Below are 19,485 nucleotides of genomic sequence, written 5' to 3'. Positions count from 1 at the left end.
AAATATGGTAATTTCTGATGTATTATGGGTTATTTTAATTTTTATAAAGCAAATGTTATGAGGAAAAGATTTCAAACTTATCTAAATTATGAGCTGATATCTTTAATAATAAATTCCAAATTAGATCAGTGTCATCATTACCATTTTAAAATCAGGTGCTAAATCATCTAACATAGTATTTTCTGTATGCTGTATATTAAAGTATCAGAGTATTAGGATCAGATTAAAATCTTGCCAAATAAACATAATGGCCAATATTTAAAAGGTAAACCATATCAATACCTGTGTTTTAATCTGAGCATCTGACTAGCATTGATCTTAGTAAAGTGGCAATGAGTTTGAATGGGTCATAGACTACTGTGTCATCAGAAAAGTTTGAAATAACTGACTTGAAATTTTGTTTCTGTCTATTGCAAGTTTTCCTCAGATATATTCTCAGGGAAATTATCTCAAGATCTCTGCGACATTTTTTAATATTCCATAGCAATTTGTTGATATCAAAAGCTTTGTTACTTGCATTTATAGAAAGGAATAGGCATTTGTAATTCATTAATAGATTCAGATCCAGTTTGAGTACAAATATTTGGTTTATGCACTTGAATTGCAGTAGTGAGAGTTGATTTGCATTTTGATTGAAATTCAGGGCCTCAATAGGCCATGTGTACTTGTTTTTAAACACATAAGGCTTTGTGATTGCCATCATTCAGAAATAAAATTTCACTACATGATTGAAAAAGAAAAGGGAAAAAGAAATGTAGGAAATCATATTGTCCCAAGGAATTAAAAATATTTATCAAGTAGAAAAATAAATAAAACCTTATTTAGGTAAATGGAAGGGATAAGCCATTTTTCAATTTTGTATATTTGAAACACAAATTTTTGCAATGCAATCTAACTTTAACCTGTTATAATTATTTAAAATATTCCATTTTATTGCCACAACTGCTGTAACTGAAACATGATATGCCTCTGTAAATGACAAGATAGGTGGTCTCTAAACATTTAAGTAAAAAGCAGCTTAGTTAATTCAGTTTCAGAAGATAGATAGAATATTTTTCTCTGAACACAGTTTTATAGGTATTTGGGGGCTTTTTCCTTTCAGTGCTCTCCCATAACCATAACTCCATAAGTAGTTGTAAGAAGTCTGTTACACTATTTAACGTCAGATCTTCTTTATATGAATCATTATTGCAATTATGATTGTGGAACTAATTATTTTCCTTGACAACTGTTTTTGCAAAGCCTGAAAAGAGGTTTTCATCTGTATGTGCCAAAGTCTATGGCACTTCAGCTGAACAGAGTGTTTCTGTCTTCCTCTAAATGTAATTAAAAAACAAGATATCTGTAGATCCTATGTGTGCAATCTCATGGATATTACTTATCCCAAGAGAATTTGGGGATCCTCTAAGTATCATGATGGTTAACTATACCTAACATAGTATTCTGGTGAAAATGCATGCAAGCTAATGCAATTAATCAGAGAACTGGAGAGAGATGGAGGCAAGGATACATTTATTGTCCTTTCATAGGTGCCTACCAGGGAGATGGGAGTTGTCACAAGAAATAAAACTTTAGTTCTGATTGCTGCAGAAGGAGCTTTCTTATGCTTTCAAGAGCCATTGGATATAAGGCAGAAGTAGTAATCCCTGAGAGCAGGGACTGGAAGCCAAAACCCTACTTACGTAAAGACACAACTCCTATGGGCACTGAATCCACAACTTCTGCTTGCTAGGGAAGTGTGAGCAAGTACCAGCTCATGGCTGGCAGTCAAATTCTATGATAACACAATATGATGATCTTCCATTAGCAGTCTTAGGTCTAGGAAGGAGCCTGAGGCTGCAGATTGCTGTCTGGCATCAGTGAGGTGTATAAATGAGACAGACATTCCTTTAAAATTTCACATGGTTGGCCTCAGCAGCCTCCAACTCTAGATGGACTTGATTTTGTAATTCTGTTCCTAGGCCTGTAACACGGTCTCCATTCACTGAATCACTCAAATTTGTTATTAGTTCTTCAGAATTTGTAATCCTTTTAATAAAAGTTTCCTGGTTTTCTGAAGGGTTTATCAATGGAACCTCACACTGACTTTGAAAAATACTCAGCAAACCAACTTCTTAAAACACTTTGCCTTAAACAAATGTATGTATAAATATATTCATATATGTGTATACATATATAGATTACTGTATATTATATCTATGTATATATAATTTTACTTCTTACTTTTTTGAGTTATTTTTTGTAGTCAGCAATTCCATCTTTGTATTTCAGATTTTACTTAGGTGTATAAGCATGTATTTAAGAATCATGCTTTGAAGAAAGAGTGGCATAATCTTAAATGTAGTAATTTATATATTCCAAAATCTCACTAGGGATGTTAGCTGGCAGTACTTGCAGGCAGGTGCAATTCTAACATTGTTGTGCTTGCCTCTGAGTGAAGTCTTTATCAGATTTTAATTACTCATTTGTGATATTTTTGAAAATTTTGTTCTGGCTTCTCTATAGTGTTAAGCTGCTTCTAGTCCTGTGAGAAAAAAAGGGGATTCTCAAAGGAGTTGTGTGCCTTAGCTCTTAGCTCTTTATCAGTGTTAGGACAGCATAGACTAACGTCTACAGCCATAACAAACCCTCCGACTAGGTGTCACTGGGAGCAGCCAAACTCCATCAGCTCCTGGAGCTGACATTATAGTGCCTTTGTATGGGTCCATTTACTCTTTCTCAGCAGGGCAGAGATATCCTGTCTTTGTACCTTGCAGCTGGTACAAAAGTGTCCAAATCAGCTGTCATTCTGAACCACTACTATTGTAACCTAAAAACACATCTACAGTTTTATATTAAATGAATCTTAAAAGAAGATGAAACAAAAGATGTTAAAAGAGGATACTTTCTGCAAGTGTTAGATATATTTTCAGAAATTAGTGGCAGAAGATTAATGCAGGTGCTGTCTTCCAAAGGCTTTTATCCAGTCAGTGCTGTTTCTCTGGAAGGCCAGTAGATATATTAAAAATGGCTGCAAGTTGTGTCTTATCATAAGTTTTTTCTTCTTAATAGTGGGAAAATGAGAAAAGCATTTGGGGATAATAAGAAGCCCTTAGACCTATTTTTCTCACTTTGCAATATTGGTTGGTTTGGTTTTTTTTAAGTTCCAATACTGCATGAACTGCTGGAATTTTTTTTTATTAACATCCCTGGAAAAGTTTTAGTCCCTTGTGCATCTCTGTTTTTCAATGCATGTCTGTCACCAATGCTTAAAATCATATAGGCAAAGAGGGACAATCATCTAATGCATGATATTTTCACTCCTCATCACTAGTAGCAAAGATGATATTCTTCATGCCAAACATGATTTTTATCAGTATTTTTTACAAAAATGCAGCTTTAGCATCTCCAGTGGTGTCAAAGTGAATGAAAAATAAAAATAGCTCTTATCAATGCTTCGGGTATGTGTGTGTATATATATGTATTTGAATTTGTGTATGTACATTTTATGATGTATTACATAGACAAAATAGGGCTTTTGAACTATACAGAGAGTGTTTTATTAGAATAGAAGCTAGGATAATGAACTTTTTCATCTAGAGACTGAAAATGACTAAGTACAGAAAAATAGAAATGTCTCCCTCATGCTCACAATTTTCTCTCAAGGGCAAGTCCTTTTCTTTAATTTTGCTCTCAGTCAAGCAATTCATTGACTTTTTGGGGGTAGAAAAAAATTCTGTATGATCCCGCCTGTGTAGCTGGTGTAGGTTTTTGTTCCTGTCACATCTTGCTGCCAAACAGCAGACTCTCTTGCTACAGGTGCTCTCCTTGTCTCTCACATCCCTTCAACCCTGACCCATAGGCTGCAAGAGTCTCCCTGGGGCACAGTCTCCCTAGGTCTGAAGGGAGGAGTAACCTCCCTTTTCTCCAGAAACGTTGACTTGACCCTGACAAGGCATCAGCTAAGAGAAGCCAAGAAGCAGCCTTCTTCATTCTTGTTCTGTACGCCACTGCAAAAGTACATAACATTTGTTGATTTACTGTAACTATGAAAAAACTTCCAATCTGAATAGTTGTTGTGTCGTTTGAAGCATTTTCCTTAGATTTCAAATCATTTCAGATCTGTTTGAAATTATATTTTACCTGATTACAACCAAGCCTCAACGTCAGGGTATCACATAAAAACGTGCTTGCATGACCAAGGAATCTGCTCTCATTACCATTAGCCTTCCTTGCCGCAAGAGCATGTTGCTGGCTCATGTTCAACTTGGTGTCCACCAGGACCCCCAGAGCCATTTCTGCAAAGCTGCTTTCCAGCTGGGTGGCCCCCAGCCATATACTGGTGTCTGGGGTTTTTCCTCCCCAGGGGCAGGAATTTGCACTTGCCCTTGTTGAACTTCACAAGGTTCCTGTCAGCCCATTTCTCCAGCCTGTCGAGGTCCCTCTGGATGGCAGCATAACCATCTGGTGTATCAGCCAGTCCTCTGAGATTTGTGTCATCAGCAAAGTTGCTGAGGGTACGCTCTGCCCCATCGTCGAAATCATTGATGATGTTGAACAGGTTTGGACCCAGTATTGACCCCTGGGGTACACCGCTAGTCACTGGTCCCCAACTAGACTTCACACCATTGAGCAACACTCTCTGGGCCCAGCCATTCAGCCAGTTTCCAATTCCACCTCACTGTCTGCTTATCCAGCCTATGTATCAACAGCTTCTCTTTGAGGATCTTATGGGAGACAGTGTTGAAAGCCTTACTGAAGTCAACGTAGATAATATGCACAGCTCTCCCCTCATCTACAAAGCCAGTCATTTCATCATAGAAGGTTACCTTGGTCAAGCATGACTTTGCCTTTGTGAATCAATGCTGGCTACATCTGATGTAGTAGTTCTTCATGCCTGGGAACAGTTTCCAGGATTAGTTGCTCCATCACCTTCCTAGGGATTGAGGTGAGGCTGACTGGCCTGTAGATCCCTGAGACCTCCTTCCTGCCCCTTCTAAAGGCAGAAGTGACATTTGCTTTCCCCTGTCCTCAGGGACCTCTCCCAATCTCCATGATCATTCAAAGATTATTGAGAATAGCCCTGCTTGTGGGTGCATCCCATCAGAGCTCATGGACTTACGTATATCCAGTTTTCTTAAGTATTTCCTGACCTGATCCTTGCTCCAGAATTTCCTCACCTCTCCGGATCCTATCCTTACATTTCCAAAGGCAATGATATTTTTGTTATGTTTATTTTCTAGATTTCTCTTTACAGCTGTTCTTCCATAAAACCAAGCCAGTTTTTTTTCTTCCTCACTTTCACTTCAGTAGCAACAACAGCATTCTTCTGGCCAGGCTGGGTTTCAGTTATATTTGTGGTATTTTTTGTCTCAGTACATAATCAAAAACCCTTGTGCTTTTGCGTATATAAACTGTCTGTTTTTTTAACTTTAGTCAGCAATTCTGTAGGTAATGAGCAAGGAAAAGACTAATGATATTCCCTCTTGAGCATTTTGCAGAACTGCTGGTAACCAAAATTAGTCATTAGTGACCATGTGTAGCTCAGCTGAAGAGAAGCCCTTTCCAGGTACAATGTGTTATTTCAGAGCAAGGCCACTTTCTGAGGCAGAGTTAGCTATGGGGTAATGTCAGCAGTTGGCTTCTGGTACTTAGTTCTAGGAAAAGTTATGTTGCATCATTAAAAGTTAAATTAGGAGAATCATGGGGATTTGTAGTCATCATCTTTTGTAGTCTCTTTCCATAGAAAACACTAAAACAGCTGCCAGTGGGTACTTGAGCCAGGACTAAAAGTCATGACTTGTGGCTTTTAAGTTGCCAGTTTAAATCTCCAGGAAAAGACTGCAGAATTATATTCTGTACTGATTCTTCAGTAATAACATTTTGGCCTGATTTGCAGCCTATGGTTTGTGACCACACTGCCTGTCCATTTATGTGTGTATGTATACCTGTACAAAAATCCATCAATTTGTGTCTTCAGATAACTTTGAATGTAGTTGAAGTTTTCACTAAATTTGCCGGAGAACAGAGGCTTCAAAAATAATACATTCCTGTAAACTTTTTTTAAAATAGGTGTCCGAGGGTGGAAGTAAAATTCTTTGTAGCTCAGTAAGGAAAATATTGTATTAGAAATTTACACACTTTTAACAATCGGCATAATTTGGGAAAGAAGACTTGTAACTTTCCGACCCTTGATCCTTGCACCACCTTCGATAGCAACAATAAATTTAAACCAAGAAAGAAAAAGAAAAGCACAGAAGGAGTTTGAAGGTATTTCCAAAGGCAAAATTTCCATTCCAAGGATCAGAAATTTTAAGTCCATGATGGGCACCTCTTTTGTACAACTATGTTGCTTTATAATTAAAAAAAACATAAGTGCCAATTAAAAGATTAAGTTGATAGATATATTCTCTAAAAATACTTAAAAGCTGTGTTATTAAAATAACTGTGGAAGTTTAATGTGTCAAAGAATTTTTTGCTACGAATATAAGGACCATTTTGGTCTTCTACAATAATTCAGGAACAAGGTAAACCTATTAGCAAGAAGAAAGAGCTAAACAAGTTTCTCTCTTCTTTATCCCCATGCATGATCAGAACCTTCATTTTATGTAATCATTCACTTTTTTTACAGTTTTTTCTTTCAGCCTATGGGCTGATGTGTGTTGTTGCTTCAAATATTCACTATTTCTGATAGATGTTGCATTGTAGTTTCCTGAGTTCCATGTACCTCCAACATATGAAAGACACTTGAAAGGTAATATTTAGGTTGGGCTTGGCTGAATGGTTTTGAATCTCAAGGCGAAACAAGACAGTTGGTAGCATGCTTCAGGTTAAGTCCTTAAATAAATTGTTTTAAAATTAGACCAAAGAGTTTACCACTTTGGCTGCTGTGGAGAACCACATGTTGCTGCTATTAAGGTACACCTTTTCTATGTTTTGAGTACTTTATTATCCAGATTTGTCCAGAGCACTTCAATGGTTACCATTTCATCCACACTTTAATCATAATCTGATGTTTCTGTTAGAGTAATGTCTGTCAAGTGATTGTCTTTGGCACAATGTAAATATTAAATTATTTTTTTTCTCTTTTTTTTCTTTCCTACTGTCACTTTTTTCCTTTTGATACTTTATTTTTCATGTTTTATCAACTTTTTCACTTTTTTTTTCAAATTTACTTCTTCACACTCTTGATTTTCTGTAACAATTCTTATCCACACAGATAGATGCTGTGAAGCTACTAGACGTGAAAATGGAGGCCAGTCCCCGCAGCTGAATGCTGCTGCTTTCTCTTTCATTGTATTCATAAGTTTCTGGTGCATGTTTTGATGCTGTTGATAAGGCAAGCAGTATGTTTTCTTCCTTTCCCTCTGAATTTTATATTTACAGGAAAATAAACACAGGCCTGTATAAAAAATTGTACTTTTCTATAGCTCTTCTAAAGTTTCCATTCCTAGTTAAGATCCTAAATACTGTAATTACTTCAGTCTGTACATGCAAAATTCTTCATCTGGCTTTTTGGAAACCTTATAAGTTCTGTGACAAATTCAACAGATGACGCTTGGCTCTTCTGTCTGACAGAACTTGGAGAATGTGACTTATTGAATTTGATCAATGTGATTTGATTTTATTTTCTCAACTATATTTTGATTATAAAAAAATCTATGCATAGACCTTACCATTGAAAGTCGCATGGCTTTCTAGGTACACTATTGATTGGTCTTTCATGAGAGCATTTTGATTCTGTATTAATCCTTTTCACAGAGTTGTCCTTACACTAGCTCCTTCCATGATGTACTTTAAACTTTATGCTTAATATCAATATGTTTTGTACTTTCTAGTGGATTTTAACAAACATTTCTTCCCTAATTTATAATCTCTGAATTGCTTTAGTTCATAGTATTTAATTCCCTATACTTTTCCTGTGCCTCTCTGCAGCCATGCCTCCGCACATAAAATAGGTCCCTGCCCACCAAACACGCTTCTTGTGACTCTAACAGTGCCACATTCCATTTCATGGCCTTTGTTGGACTTGAAGCTCCAGGGGGCTCAATGTTGACCTTTAGTAAAGAATGGGAAAAGTAGGTTTCCCTATTTTACACCTTAAAAGATTGGTTTACAAACTCTGCATCTAGAACAATGTATACAAAACCTCATAAAAAAGTTCATTTAGTAAGAGTTCACATAGACATTTTTCTGCATATATTTGATTTTAGAATTTATGTAGTTGACTAAGTTTATGGTTCATTCCTCTTGCATACAGAATAACCCAAGAAAGCAATGCACTTTAGAGCTAAGGCAGAATTAAATATCTATTTTAAGATACTTCCCTTCAAATTGTTACTAACCATAACAAAGATAATAAATTAACAATACATGTTGATTTTTCCCCCCTTATAGTTCATTTCTTTGGGGATTTAATACCATTATCTTATAACTTTGACATTAGTTGGTCAAATTTAAGTTTTTATGTATCTTCACCTGTGTAAGGGATATTCTTATCTCTTAGAAACCGTGATTATGGTCAGTTTTGCCAGTTTCAATTTATTCTTGGAAGTATTTACTTTAAAACATCATTAATAAAGCCTCTTCTCATCTAAAACAAATAACAATAATTTTAGAAGACTGGGCTATGTCACAAGTAAGATGTCTTCAGAATGCATGTGTGTAAATCTGAAGACTTATTTATTGCCTGCAATACTTTTTTTAAAATTTCATATATTTAGTATAATGAAGTAGATGGAATTCAAGCAAATGCCATTCTACAAAATGTTGGCTTCATTGTGATCTGTAGAAAATCTCTCACCGTGTTCAGTGGGGCCACTATTTCATTTGCAGCCCTTGCCACTATGTTATATCACTTTAACCTAATGCTCTGCCATTAATTTGAAATGAATTACATTGACATGTGCCTGGCATCGTACGGTAAAGAAGTAGAATTTCTATTGTAATTTTGTAAGAGTCAAAACTTTGGGTTCCCAGTCAGAGTCAGTTGGGTGAAAGCCTAGTTTTTCATGCACAAACTTTGTGAATATATGGATTAGTTTTATAAGTGTTATTCTTGTAACAAAACCTATTTATTTGTTTAATGCTTAAGTGCTTATTGAATCTACAGACAATAGTTAATGAAGGATAGGGATCTTAACATTAAACTATCTTTTTTAATGAAAATTTTCTTTTTAACTGTGATACAGAGGATTTGGAATTGCTAGCTACATGTAACAGTTATCAAAAACTTTCAGGTGTGAGAACACATTTTCAGTTCAGTATAACTCTGATAAGTACTATTGCTTATGCTAAATTTTTTTTTAGGGGAAGAATCACCTTGGGCAGGAACTTTTGCAAGAGGCTTTATTTGTTTCTAACCATTTCTAAAATTCAGATAGTGAAAATGTTTGTTGTTGTCATTATTGCCACTTTTTTCCTGTGGTAACAAAACAAAAAACTGCAAGTACATCTCTACTTATGATCAGAGAACTGAGTTTTGGCAAATATGTAGTAAGTAGATGCTGCTTGTATTCCCAAGGGAGGAAAAATGCCAACCTGCCCAAGTCTGGCCTCATTAGAAGCCTCTGAAAATCTCAGTTCACAACTGGTCAACAGTGAATAGTTTGATCTCCACTGAGTGCTTTGGCACAAGCAGACCACGATCTGCTCCCAGGAGCTCTTTCTCAGTTTGCCGGAGCACAGTGGTGCACAAACACCAGGGCTCCTTCTTGGACCAGGGGAGCAGTAAATTCTTTTGAGAGGCTGTTGTCTGCAGTCATGTCCCTTCTGCATTCTGATCCCATTGTAAGATAGGGGCTGGATGCATATAAGGAAACAGAATTTTCTCTTATGGACACAATAGAGATAGAGAGCTGTTCTGAATAATAACAATCACAACTGATGAGCATCTGCCACTGGATTAAAAGGTCTTGAGTAAAACTTAGATGGTTTTATAGAATGAAACATAAAATAGGGTCTCATTAAGGTTGCACAGACAGTCTGATTCTGGTATTTCCTTGTTTTGCAGCATTTTCCTAATTTCCTAAAATTTGAAACTTTTAAGCTGTTCTACTAAACATTTTCTTACATATTTTACCTGTCATCTACTTGTCTCTGTTCTTACTTTTTTTATAAAGCAAGACAGGAGACTACTACAGGTATGTGTAAAAGTAGAAAAATTATAATTTCTAAATAATTTTCCTACTCTGGTTAGACATTTGAAGTACTCTTTACCAGGTATAAATTTATTATCTTAGCAAGTCATTCTAACATTGCTGATAAGTAAACAAGATAAGAATTAGGGCACAGAGAGTGATTGACTCTGAACTCTCCAAACATGTTGTGAAAGAGCTAATGAAAAGCCTTGAGAAATTTTAGAAGCTAAATATACATTATAAATGACAAGTTGGTTTTTATCCTCAGTGTCACAATGCCAGTGGGATAAAGAGATAAAGTTGGATCACTTACCTTTTTTCCAACTGATAGTAACTTCAGCTGGAAACTACATAAGTTTCCCCTGTTAAATGAGAAAAATTTTAGGTCTGCTCCAGTTTATATTCTTCTGCTTTATACATTTTGAGGTTATCAGGTAATTTAAATATGATCCTTTTCTTTTGGCCCTACTCTTCCCATCAAAGTCCAAAGACGATGAGTTAAGCCAATATTACAGGGATTCTGTGACAGCAGAGCCAGACAGTTCTGGGCAGCATCCCAAAACCTCTGTAATGAGAAAGAAAAAGAGGAGGAGAATAATGTCTTCGGATTGTCATGTATCTCCTGAGATGAATAACTAATACAGTTTTGTTTGTATTTCTCTTTAAGAATGTTTCATAATTCTTTCTTTAAAAACAATGACAGCAAGATTATTTTACAATATTTTGTACAATCTGTGGGAAGATACAGAAGATTTTAAAATCTTGTCTTCCTACAGACAAGAATGAGGAAAAAATGAGAAGAAACACTTGCAAATTAAATTATAATTGGTAGGTATAGACTGAACAACTTCAAAATTGTAGTTTAAACTGTATTACAATGATAAATATGTCTTCACAAATCGAATTTAATATTCTGCTGTCATTAGTACTCAAATGTTAGAGAAGTAAATTTGTTCCTTTAAATGTAGTAATTGTAAAAGGGATTTTAGGTCTTATGATTGACAGTGTAAAATGTTACCATTTCTCCAGCATTGTCACTGTCCTGGTTTCAGCTGGGATAGAGTTAACTGTCTTCCTAGTAGCTGGTACAGTGCTATGTTTTGAGTTCAGAGCGAAGAATGTTGATAACACTGATGTTTTCAGTTGTTGCTCAGTAGTGTTTAGACTAATGTCAAGGATTTTTCAGCTTCTCATGCCCAGCCAGTGAGAAAGCTGGAGGGGCACAAGAAGTTGGCACAGGACACAGCCAGGGCACCTGACCCAAACTGGCCAACGGGGTATTCCATACCATGTGACGTCCCATCTAGTATAGGAACTGGGGGGAGTGGGGGCAGGGGATCGCCACTTGGGGACTGTCTGGGTGTCGGTCGGTGGGTGGTGAGCAATTGCACTGCGCATCATTTGTACATTCCAATCCTTTCATTATTGCTGTTGTCATTTTATTAGTGTTATCATTATCATTATTAGTTTCTTCTTTTCTGTTCTATTAAACCGTTCTTATCTCAACCCACGGGTTTTGCTTCTTCTCCCGATTTTCTCCCCCATCCCACTGGGTGGGGGGGAGTGAGTGAGCGGCTGCGTGGTGTTTAGTTGCTGGCTGGGGTTAAACCACGACATCACATATTTTGAAATGCTAATATTTAACTGCCCATTGGACTGAAGTCCTAAAATATTCTGCATTGAACTTATGCCTTAAATCCAAATTGGTGGCACAGAAGCTTAAAAGGGGTAATGATTATTCTGTGATATAGCAGTATATCTCTAAGGAACATTATTTTTTAAATGTTTTGATTTACAACCTTTTGAGACTAAGGCTGGCTTCTTTCCTAATCAGGTTTTACTTGTTGTCTTTCTTGTTTCCAGAGTTTTGACAAGTTCCTAACAGTTACAAACTATTCATGAATCAAAGTATTTACATAATACAACTTCAAATGTGATCCTTCATTTATTACAGTAGGGTTATTAGAATATAAATTGCTGTCTAGCTAAATAGGAAGAACATTGCCCAGAAAAAGACATGTATGCTGCATACATCAGAAATAAAATATATCCATCTGTGTGGTTTTATGAGGTGTACAAAACATACCATCACCAAGCAACAAAATAACATTCCATTTAATTTTGTGATGGAAGTATAAGGCCAAGCACTGACGTAAAAAATATGATGTCCATATGAGAAATAGATATTTAAAAGATAAACAGATATAGTGGGTTAATTACATAAGTAACTGTATGACCCATACTTGGATTCCTGGGCCTTACCATGTATTATCTTTCCAGCATGCAAACCTCATTCACTAAATTTAGTGACTCTACTTGTGTATGCAAATGTAAAGTTAACTAGTTAAGCCTAAGAAAACAATTTCATTTTTTTTAAAGAGGTAATGGAGACTTATATACAATTTGTGATTGTGCTAATAGTCTCCAATCTTCTACCCATTGTCCGGTATCTTGATGATTTCTAATTGCTCATTTTTTCGGGATTTTTACGAGAAAAGGAAAAAACCTCTTACTTTTAGGAAGTAGTTTGAACAATATCAAGACAAATGCAGCTTCTGAGGTCTATAATGACATCACTGAAATCTTTGCTACATCTAGAGCTCATCTGAGCTTATCACATTGTACTTCATCCATCCCCTTTCTCCAGACATATAAGGAATCTTAAGTTTTCCTTTGGTACACATTTATCAGGTGTAATGTATAAGTGATGGAAACTCACAGGGAAAATCCTATTCCTTGTAATGTCAATGACAGCATCATAATAAAGCTAAGGGTGTCAAATATCAAGTGTAGAGAATCTACCAACTTTGCCTGTTTAGAAAAAGTAGCTGTATGGAAGCTGTGTGCTTGAGAGCTGTGTTAAGTTTTGATGTTTTACAAGAACTAGATCAAGCAACTGAGGTAAGAATATCCATTTTTGTTCATTTTTATATGTTCTAAAGTCCTGAGAAACTGTAGTAGTAATTCTTGCCACCATAGTCCCATTATGTTGTATGATATTCTTATTAATAGTTCTTTATATTTATTTTACATGTTTAACATTTTTGTAGAGGTAATTTCTAGTGACTATTTTATTTTCATATAATTTTAATTATAATGCATGTTAAGTGAGCTTAATACAAGCAAAGTAAATCTTACTGAGTGTATGTTTCCAACAAAATTACATTTGAAAATATATACAATGTACTAAAAACTACTTCTGTGAAAAATATTGCAAGCACTGCAGTTTCTGTTTTCAAAAACATTATGAAAGGCAAGAAAAAATCTGGATTTAAAGTAGTTTATTTTAATTTGTGAAACAATGGCATATTTTTTTTCATCTCATTCATGTTTCACTACCATTTTGCTCCACTGATTTCTTCCATACATGCAGTACTTGCTGTCATCTCTGCTTTCTTCCTGAAGAATGTATGCATAGTGTAAAAGTGATGGCCCTCAGCATCTTTCCAAACACAGTGTCAAGAAATGTATGTAACCTTGTGCGTCTTTCATCTGTTGTTCAAAGTTCATTTTAGTTTATGCAACTTCTGTCTTCATTTTTGTAATAAAGAAAACTGACTTAAAGCATTTCTATCTGTATTTTCTTTATTACTGACAAATGCTGTTTTTCTTGTCTTATCTACATTATGTATTTTTTTAACTGAAGAGGTTTCTAAACATTGTATCAATATTTTTGTTTCAAACCTCAGTGCTTTATCCAATAATGAATATTTAACCCCCCCCATGCACACACAAAAAGCTCCCCGCTCCCCCCCCAATCATTACAATTAGAATTCTTCAGTTTTTGGTTTGGTTCATATTAGGTGGCTGCCGTGCTACTCCACTAATGGAGCAAGTATGTGAAGTGTCTGTATAAATACGTGGCCTGAGCACTTGATCCATATAGATTTAATCTGCCTACTTGAAACAGTTGTATCCCAAAAGGCAGATGTTTTAAATCTGGGAGAAACTATATTGGTACATGACACTTAAACCAAGTACAACTCTGCTGACACTTGCAGTTGTACCAGTGTAACTATTTCAAGTAAAAACATGCACCATATACTGGCAGCACCCATAATATTAAAATTCTCTTTTTGTAGCTAATGCTATAAAATAATTATACATTTAAAATATTATTCCAAGTGATACTTCTCAAAACTGTTGGGTTTGCATTTACGTATGTCTTAAAGAGCTAAAAGAAAGTGCTGTCAAACCTGAAATATTTTATCAATTCAAATACAATCCCAACATAGTCCAACTTTTTTTCAGGTCTCCTGACTATAGTACTCTGGTTACAGCTGTCATCCAGTATAAAGATGCAAAAATCCCTCAGGTCTTTGTGGTATGTGCACAGTGTGATTTTGAATTCTCCTAAAGAAAGCAACTAAAATAATTTATCCTTTTATGTAATAGCAGTACTGAAACCACACATAAGTGTATGTTTTCAATACCCATGTCAATCTTAATTAATCTGCACAGGTTCTTGGAAATTCTTCCAAGAGACATGTTCAGTAAATCTGCTGTCAGTTTGAATGGAAGAAAGTGGGACACAGAAACTTAATTATTTCCCCAAGGCCTTCTGAAACCTGGGTGCCTAGCTGATGCCACAAACTCCACAAAAATGCCATCATTGCACGACCTGTCCCCCCTCAATGCACAGGAGGGCTGGGATCTCTCTGCCCGCTTCTCTCTGGGGCTTCACATAGAAGTAGGCACTGGTAAAAAAATACTCTTTACTATGGTGACTGAGTAAATACATGAAAGAAGGGGCTGTAGCTACCTGATAACTCTTTAGACACGTTAGAAATGCTTTTGAAGACTGTGTAGGGATAGTTTGATGATGCCAGGAATAATTTTTTAAAACTTTGCTTAAAAAATAATAAAGCACAACTCGAAATACTATTTTCACAAGCCAGCACACTTTTTCTAGTTAACACAGCCTTCCTTCCTTTCCCTTATCCCTTAGCGGACACAGACAAGACATTGTTGACAGGGACACTCAAGCTGCTAGCTGCATTACAACATTTGTTTTATTTAGCATTTATGTTTTGTTTAAGATACCTTCATAGGAAAAATGCTGTAGAGGGCCATTAGAGTAAATGAGAACTCAAGTCCTACTTACTCAGTACCCAGAAAGTGTCAGAATATAAGAAATTTTCCTGTAAAATTTAGAGGGAAAAAGTAATTTAAGAAAACTTGTTGGCAAGAGGAGCTCTGCCATAATAAAGAAAAGCTCCCTCACTCAGATAAGTATCAGAAAAGCATAACATTTCTGATAGATACCATTTTAGACATGCTCAATTTCGTAGCTCACATCTTTATAATTGATAACCCTGGTTGGTACCACAGACTCCCTTGACTGTGAATGCCCATCCCCCCTGTGCACCGTTGTCTATGGTATACAGCCCCTTCTTTATGGCTCCTCCTGCTGCCAGTGAAACCATTGAAACTCCACTGCAATTGGGCTCAGATTTCATTGGAGATGGTAGACAATGAAGGCATGTCATTTATAAGTAGAAGAAAGTTAGCAGAAACCGTCTCTTCAGTCAGTTAGTTACATCTGGATCAATAATACTGTCCTCTTATTTTTCAAAGCTGTGTGTCAAGCATATCTGTCAGAACATATTACTCAGTTGTGCAGTACAGAGCACATATCCTCGTGTGCTTGTACACTACCCTTCAGCAGTATCTGTCCTAGCAGAAAGTTATAGGAAAAATCACTGGGGAAGAAAAAACATTAAAATTAATGTTGATTATAGCCTTGATAGCATCTTTTTGTATTAAGGAACAGGATAGAAAAGGATATTACTTACTGTCATGGTCTCTTTTGCATCTCACATTCCCCCAGTAAATGTTGCACAGAATCATAATAATTTTTTAAAAATTGATGCTGCAACTGTATTGATTTGTTTATTTCATTTGAAGGTAGACATGTAGCTCCTGGGCACTTACCTGGCTCAAAAGCCAAGTTTTATTGGTTTAAATTGCTAAAAGCAGCTCATGCAGCCTTGGCTTTGGCAGCCAAATTATTGGAGCTTGTTTGCACAGGGGGATCATTGGTTGTTTACTCCTTTTTGCCTGATGTGATTTTTATCTCAGTAAGGAACAGAGTGCTTAGTAATGGGAAGCTTTTGTACAAAGCTAAGAAATGATTCCTCTTCTAATTAATATAGTCTTCCAGCATCATACCATTCTCAGTAAAAAAGCTGAGTACATGCTACCTTCACAGGCTACCCAAGATAGAGTTCATTCTGGTACCTGTAGCTTGTAAGATTTGGTATCCTTTTTTTCCCCCCTTTCCAGATCTTTAGCTTGGCAATGCTTGTTCTAGCAATGGTCTTAGCTTTCCACCATTATAGTATGAACTGGTAGAAAAACCTTGTACAGTTGTTTAACTTTTTGGTACTACATTATGATTGTTTGGATGCTTGTCAATGGATACTGATTTTTAAGATCTATGTTTTCTATCTTTTTAGAGATTTTGAATAAGTATATAAATCTTGTAAGCCTTTGGTTCTAAGAAAAGTTCCAGATCATATCTAAAATTCGAAGGCAACATTCATAGGCAGTGCAGAAATACCATCATTGTTGGACAGCCTTTTTAAGAGTCAATAGAGTATAGCAGTTCAAGAAAATGATAAATAAGAATGTGCTTTTTTTCTGCCACTACCCAGTGCAGTGTTTTCAAAGTCATCCTCTAGCTCGAGAGCAGTTCCTACTTGAGCTTCAGACTGACCTGAAAGAAAGGACAAACTTATGCATAGTATCCCTGCACGCTCATTCTCATCCATTCAAATGTAGCTGCCAGATGCTACCCTATGAGTGCAGGAAAGTGTTTAATATCATTACTTTTTTTTCCTTAAAAATGTAAATTACTCTAAAAGGTTAAGGGCTATGTAGAATCATCCATCTTTGATTTTTCCTTTAATCCATGGCTGCTAAGGAGGAGGGGATGGGAAGTAAGGCACAAAATGGTGTTAACTTGCTTTTTTCAACAAAACTTAGAATCACTGAATGGTTGAGGTTGGAGGGGGCCTCTGGAGGTCATCTTGTCCAAAGCCCCTGCTCAAGCAGAGTACTTATTATAAAGCTTGCAATTATTATTTTATTGTACCAGCAGTTGAATATATACAATGTGATTCTGTAAGAGTATGGAGAAATTCTGTTACATCGAAGGACATACATTCATGTAACGTCAGTCCAAATGTCTGAATGTTGCATATTAAGTTCCTGTCTCTTTGTGCAGAAGCAAAAGCTTTAGTTTTCCACATACAAAGTATAACTGTATATTCTGTGTACATATGTAGATGGTGGCGCTCTCTTTAGACCTGCTTCCCTTTAGAGTATCTGATATAGACTCCTTAAAGGAATTCACTCTGAACTTACATTTGAGGGTTCAGAAAATTTATCTTTCCAGTTAGTTCTCTTCACTGGGAAATTCTGTTTTACTTGCCAAAGCTCTTCACTGCTCTTTTCCATTCAAATAATGATTTGTGCAAAAATGTTCAGTTATTTTATTAGAAGTTAGAAACATAACTTAATGAATAAGTGAAAACTTGTAAATTGCCAATACTTTCCATGACTTTTATAGAAACTTGCTTCAATTTTTTTAATTGCATTTCTGAAAGTTTTGTAATCTTACTTCCATAAGTATTCATTGATAACCACTGATTTGAGGAAGTGGATGAATGAAGTAACTTTGTTTAAAGTTGACGGTTTCCTTCATTATCATGGCAAGGTATATTATATTATTTATGTCACATTCTATATAACAAAAAGCATATAATTTTAAATTTAGCATATTTTTGACAAATGATAATTGAAACTTACTCAGAACTATGGAACTTACTTACACTTTTTTTTTTCAACCAGTGTTTTAAAAAGCACCACTATGATTAGATTACTAAGTCAGGTATACAGTAAACCTTTTCACAAAATTGTTAAGAACTGATTGTCTCACATTAACATTTATTTTTTAAGATTTAAAATCATAAAGGTTTTTTTTCAACTAGAAAAAAAAGGCATATAATGTATAAATACTTTATTGTTGTAGAGCACAAAGTGGAACTAGTGTTTTGAGTCCATTTGGTACATACTGGAACACTGTTAAAAAAAATATAAAATCATTGCCTTATAATTTTTTGGGTTGGTTTTTTTTTTTATTATTGTTTAAGAATTGTTGCAGTAAAGATATTCCCAATTTAATTTAGGGCAAAACTTTTTGATAACAAAGGTGTTTTTCAAAGTTGGTTGAAAGGCTTTATGTGGTATAACATTAACATTTCATCCAGTCACAGAATTAATACTTCTGTTGATTTCATAAGATCTTAAGACAAAATTTCACATTGTTTTGATACCATAGATATATTAAGATATGAGTTTTGAAAGCAGTCAGGACAGGCCTAAGTCTGCTTTAATAGAAATTGGCATTAGTTTTACAAGTGACTTTGGCGGGAGCAGAAAGACCAGCAATTTAAGAAAGAACAGAATTAAGCCAAAGATTAACTTTAAAAAAAATAATTTTATATATTTTCATTAATATTAAAAATAAACCATAACAAAGGTACTTTTATAGCCTAAGACAGGCGAGAAGGCTGATGACAGCCGTGCTCCTCGCCCCAGCACAGGATGTAGCCACACTCCTGTCACTCTTTGGGGTGTGGGAGATAAAGGAGACAAATGTTGGAAAAGTATTGGCAAACATAAGAAATCAGACTTTAAAATGCTGTGAAAAAGAAACCTGTATGGACAAATGGGTTGCAAGTAGGAAAAATAGGACTTGGGACAAGTAGGGCAGTAGTAAAGATGGGGAATACTGAACGAAAAGGAAATTATCAGTCATAAAGAGATAGAAAAATACCTAACAAACAGTCAAATACTTAGGTCTCAGATGTCTCACCAATACCAAGAAGAAAAACAGTGAAAAACAAAGTCTTACCCACAACTATGGCAAATCAATCTGAATATCATTGTACAAAGGAGTAATATTGTTACTATAAACATTTCCTTCACTTGCCAGTGAAAATATTGTGTAGGCTTTTGTGTCACTGAATCATTCGGAGGGGGGAAGCTTGCCACATCACAATATTCCAGTGACACTGGAAATGCTGTTTACATCAGTGAAAAATGTATCTCCCCATGGTAAAGACTTCTTAAGACTGCATTAAAAAAAGAAAAAAAAATCCTAAAAATGCAACAGCAACAAAACAACTCCAAATCCCTTTAAAAATATGGATTGAAATACCCTAATTTTTTCTCCTCCACATTCTATTTAGTGGTTAAGAAGGTATAGAGAGGAAAACTTTGCTGTATAAGGTGTCTAAAACTGGACTGTATAGAATTTATGAGTATTATATCTGTTGAAACATATGAGCTTTTCAATGAA

At 35.6% G+C, this 19,485-nt stretch overlaps 1 protein-coding gene across 1 annotated transcript in view; it reads left to right on the top strand.

Moving 5' to 3' along the window:
- The window catches only part of NCAM2 (neural cell adhesion molecule 2), a 331,544-nt gene that overhangs the window by 298,253 nt on the left and 13,806 nt on the right, over positions 1-19,485 (top strand). The gene's annotated exons all lie outside the window — the stretch shown is intronic.

Source organism: Harpia harpyja, chromosome 8 (genome assembly GCF_026419915.1).
Source record: "Harpia harpyja isolate bHarHar1 chromosome 8, bHarHar1 primary haplotype, whole genome shotgun sequence".
NCBI classification, from domain to species: domain Eukaryota; kingdom Metazoa; phylum Chordata; class Aves; order Accipitriformes; family Accipitridae; genus Harpia; species Harpia harpyja.
Note: the sequence above shows the minus strand (reverse complement) of the source record. Positions and strands in the feature narration are given on the sequence as shown.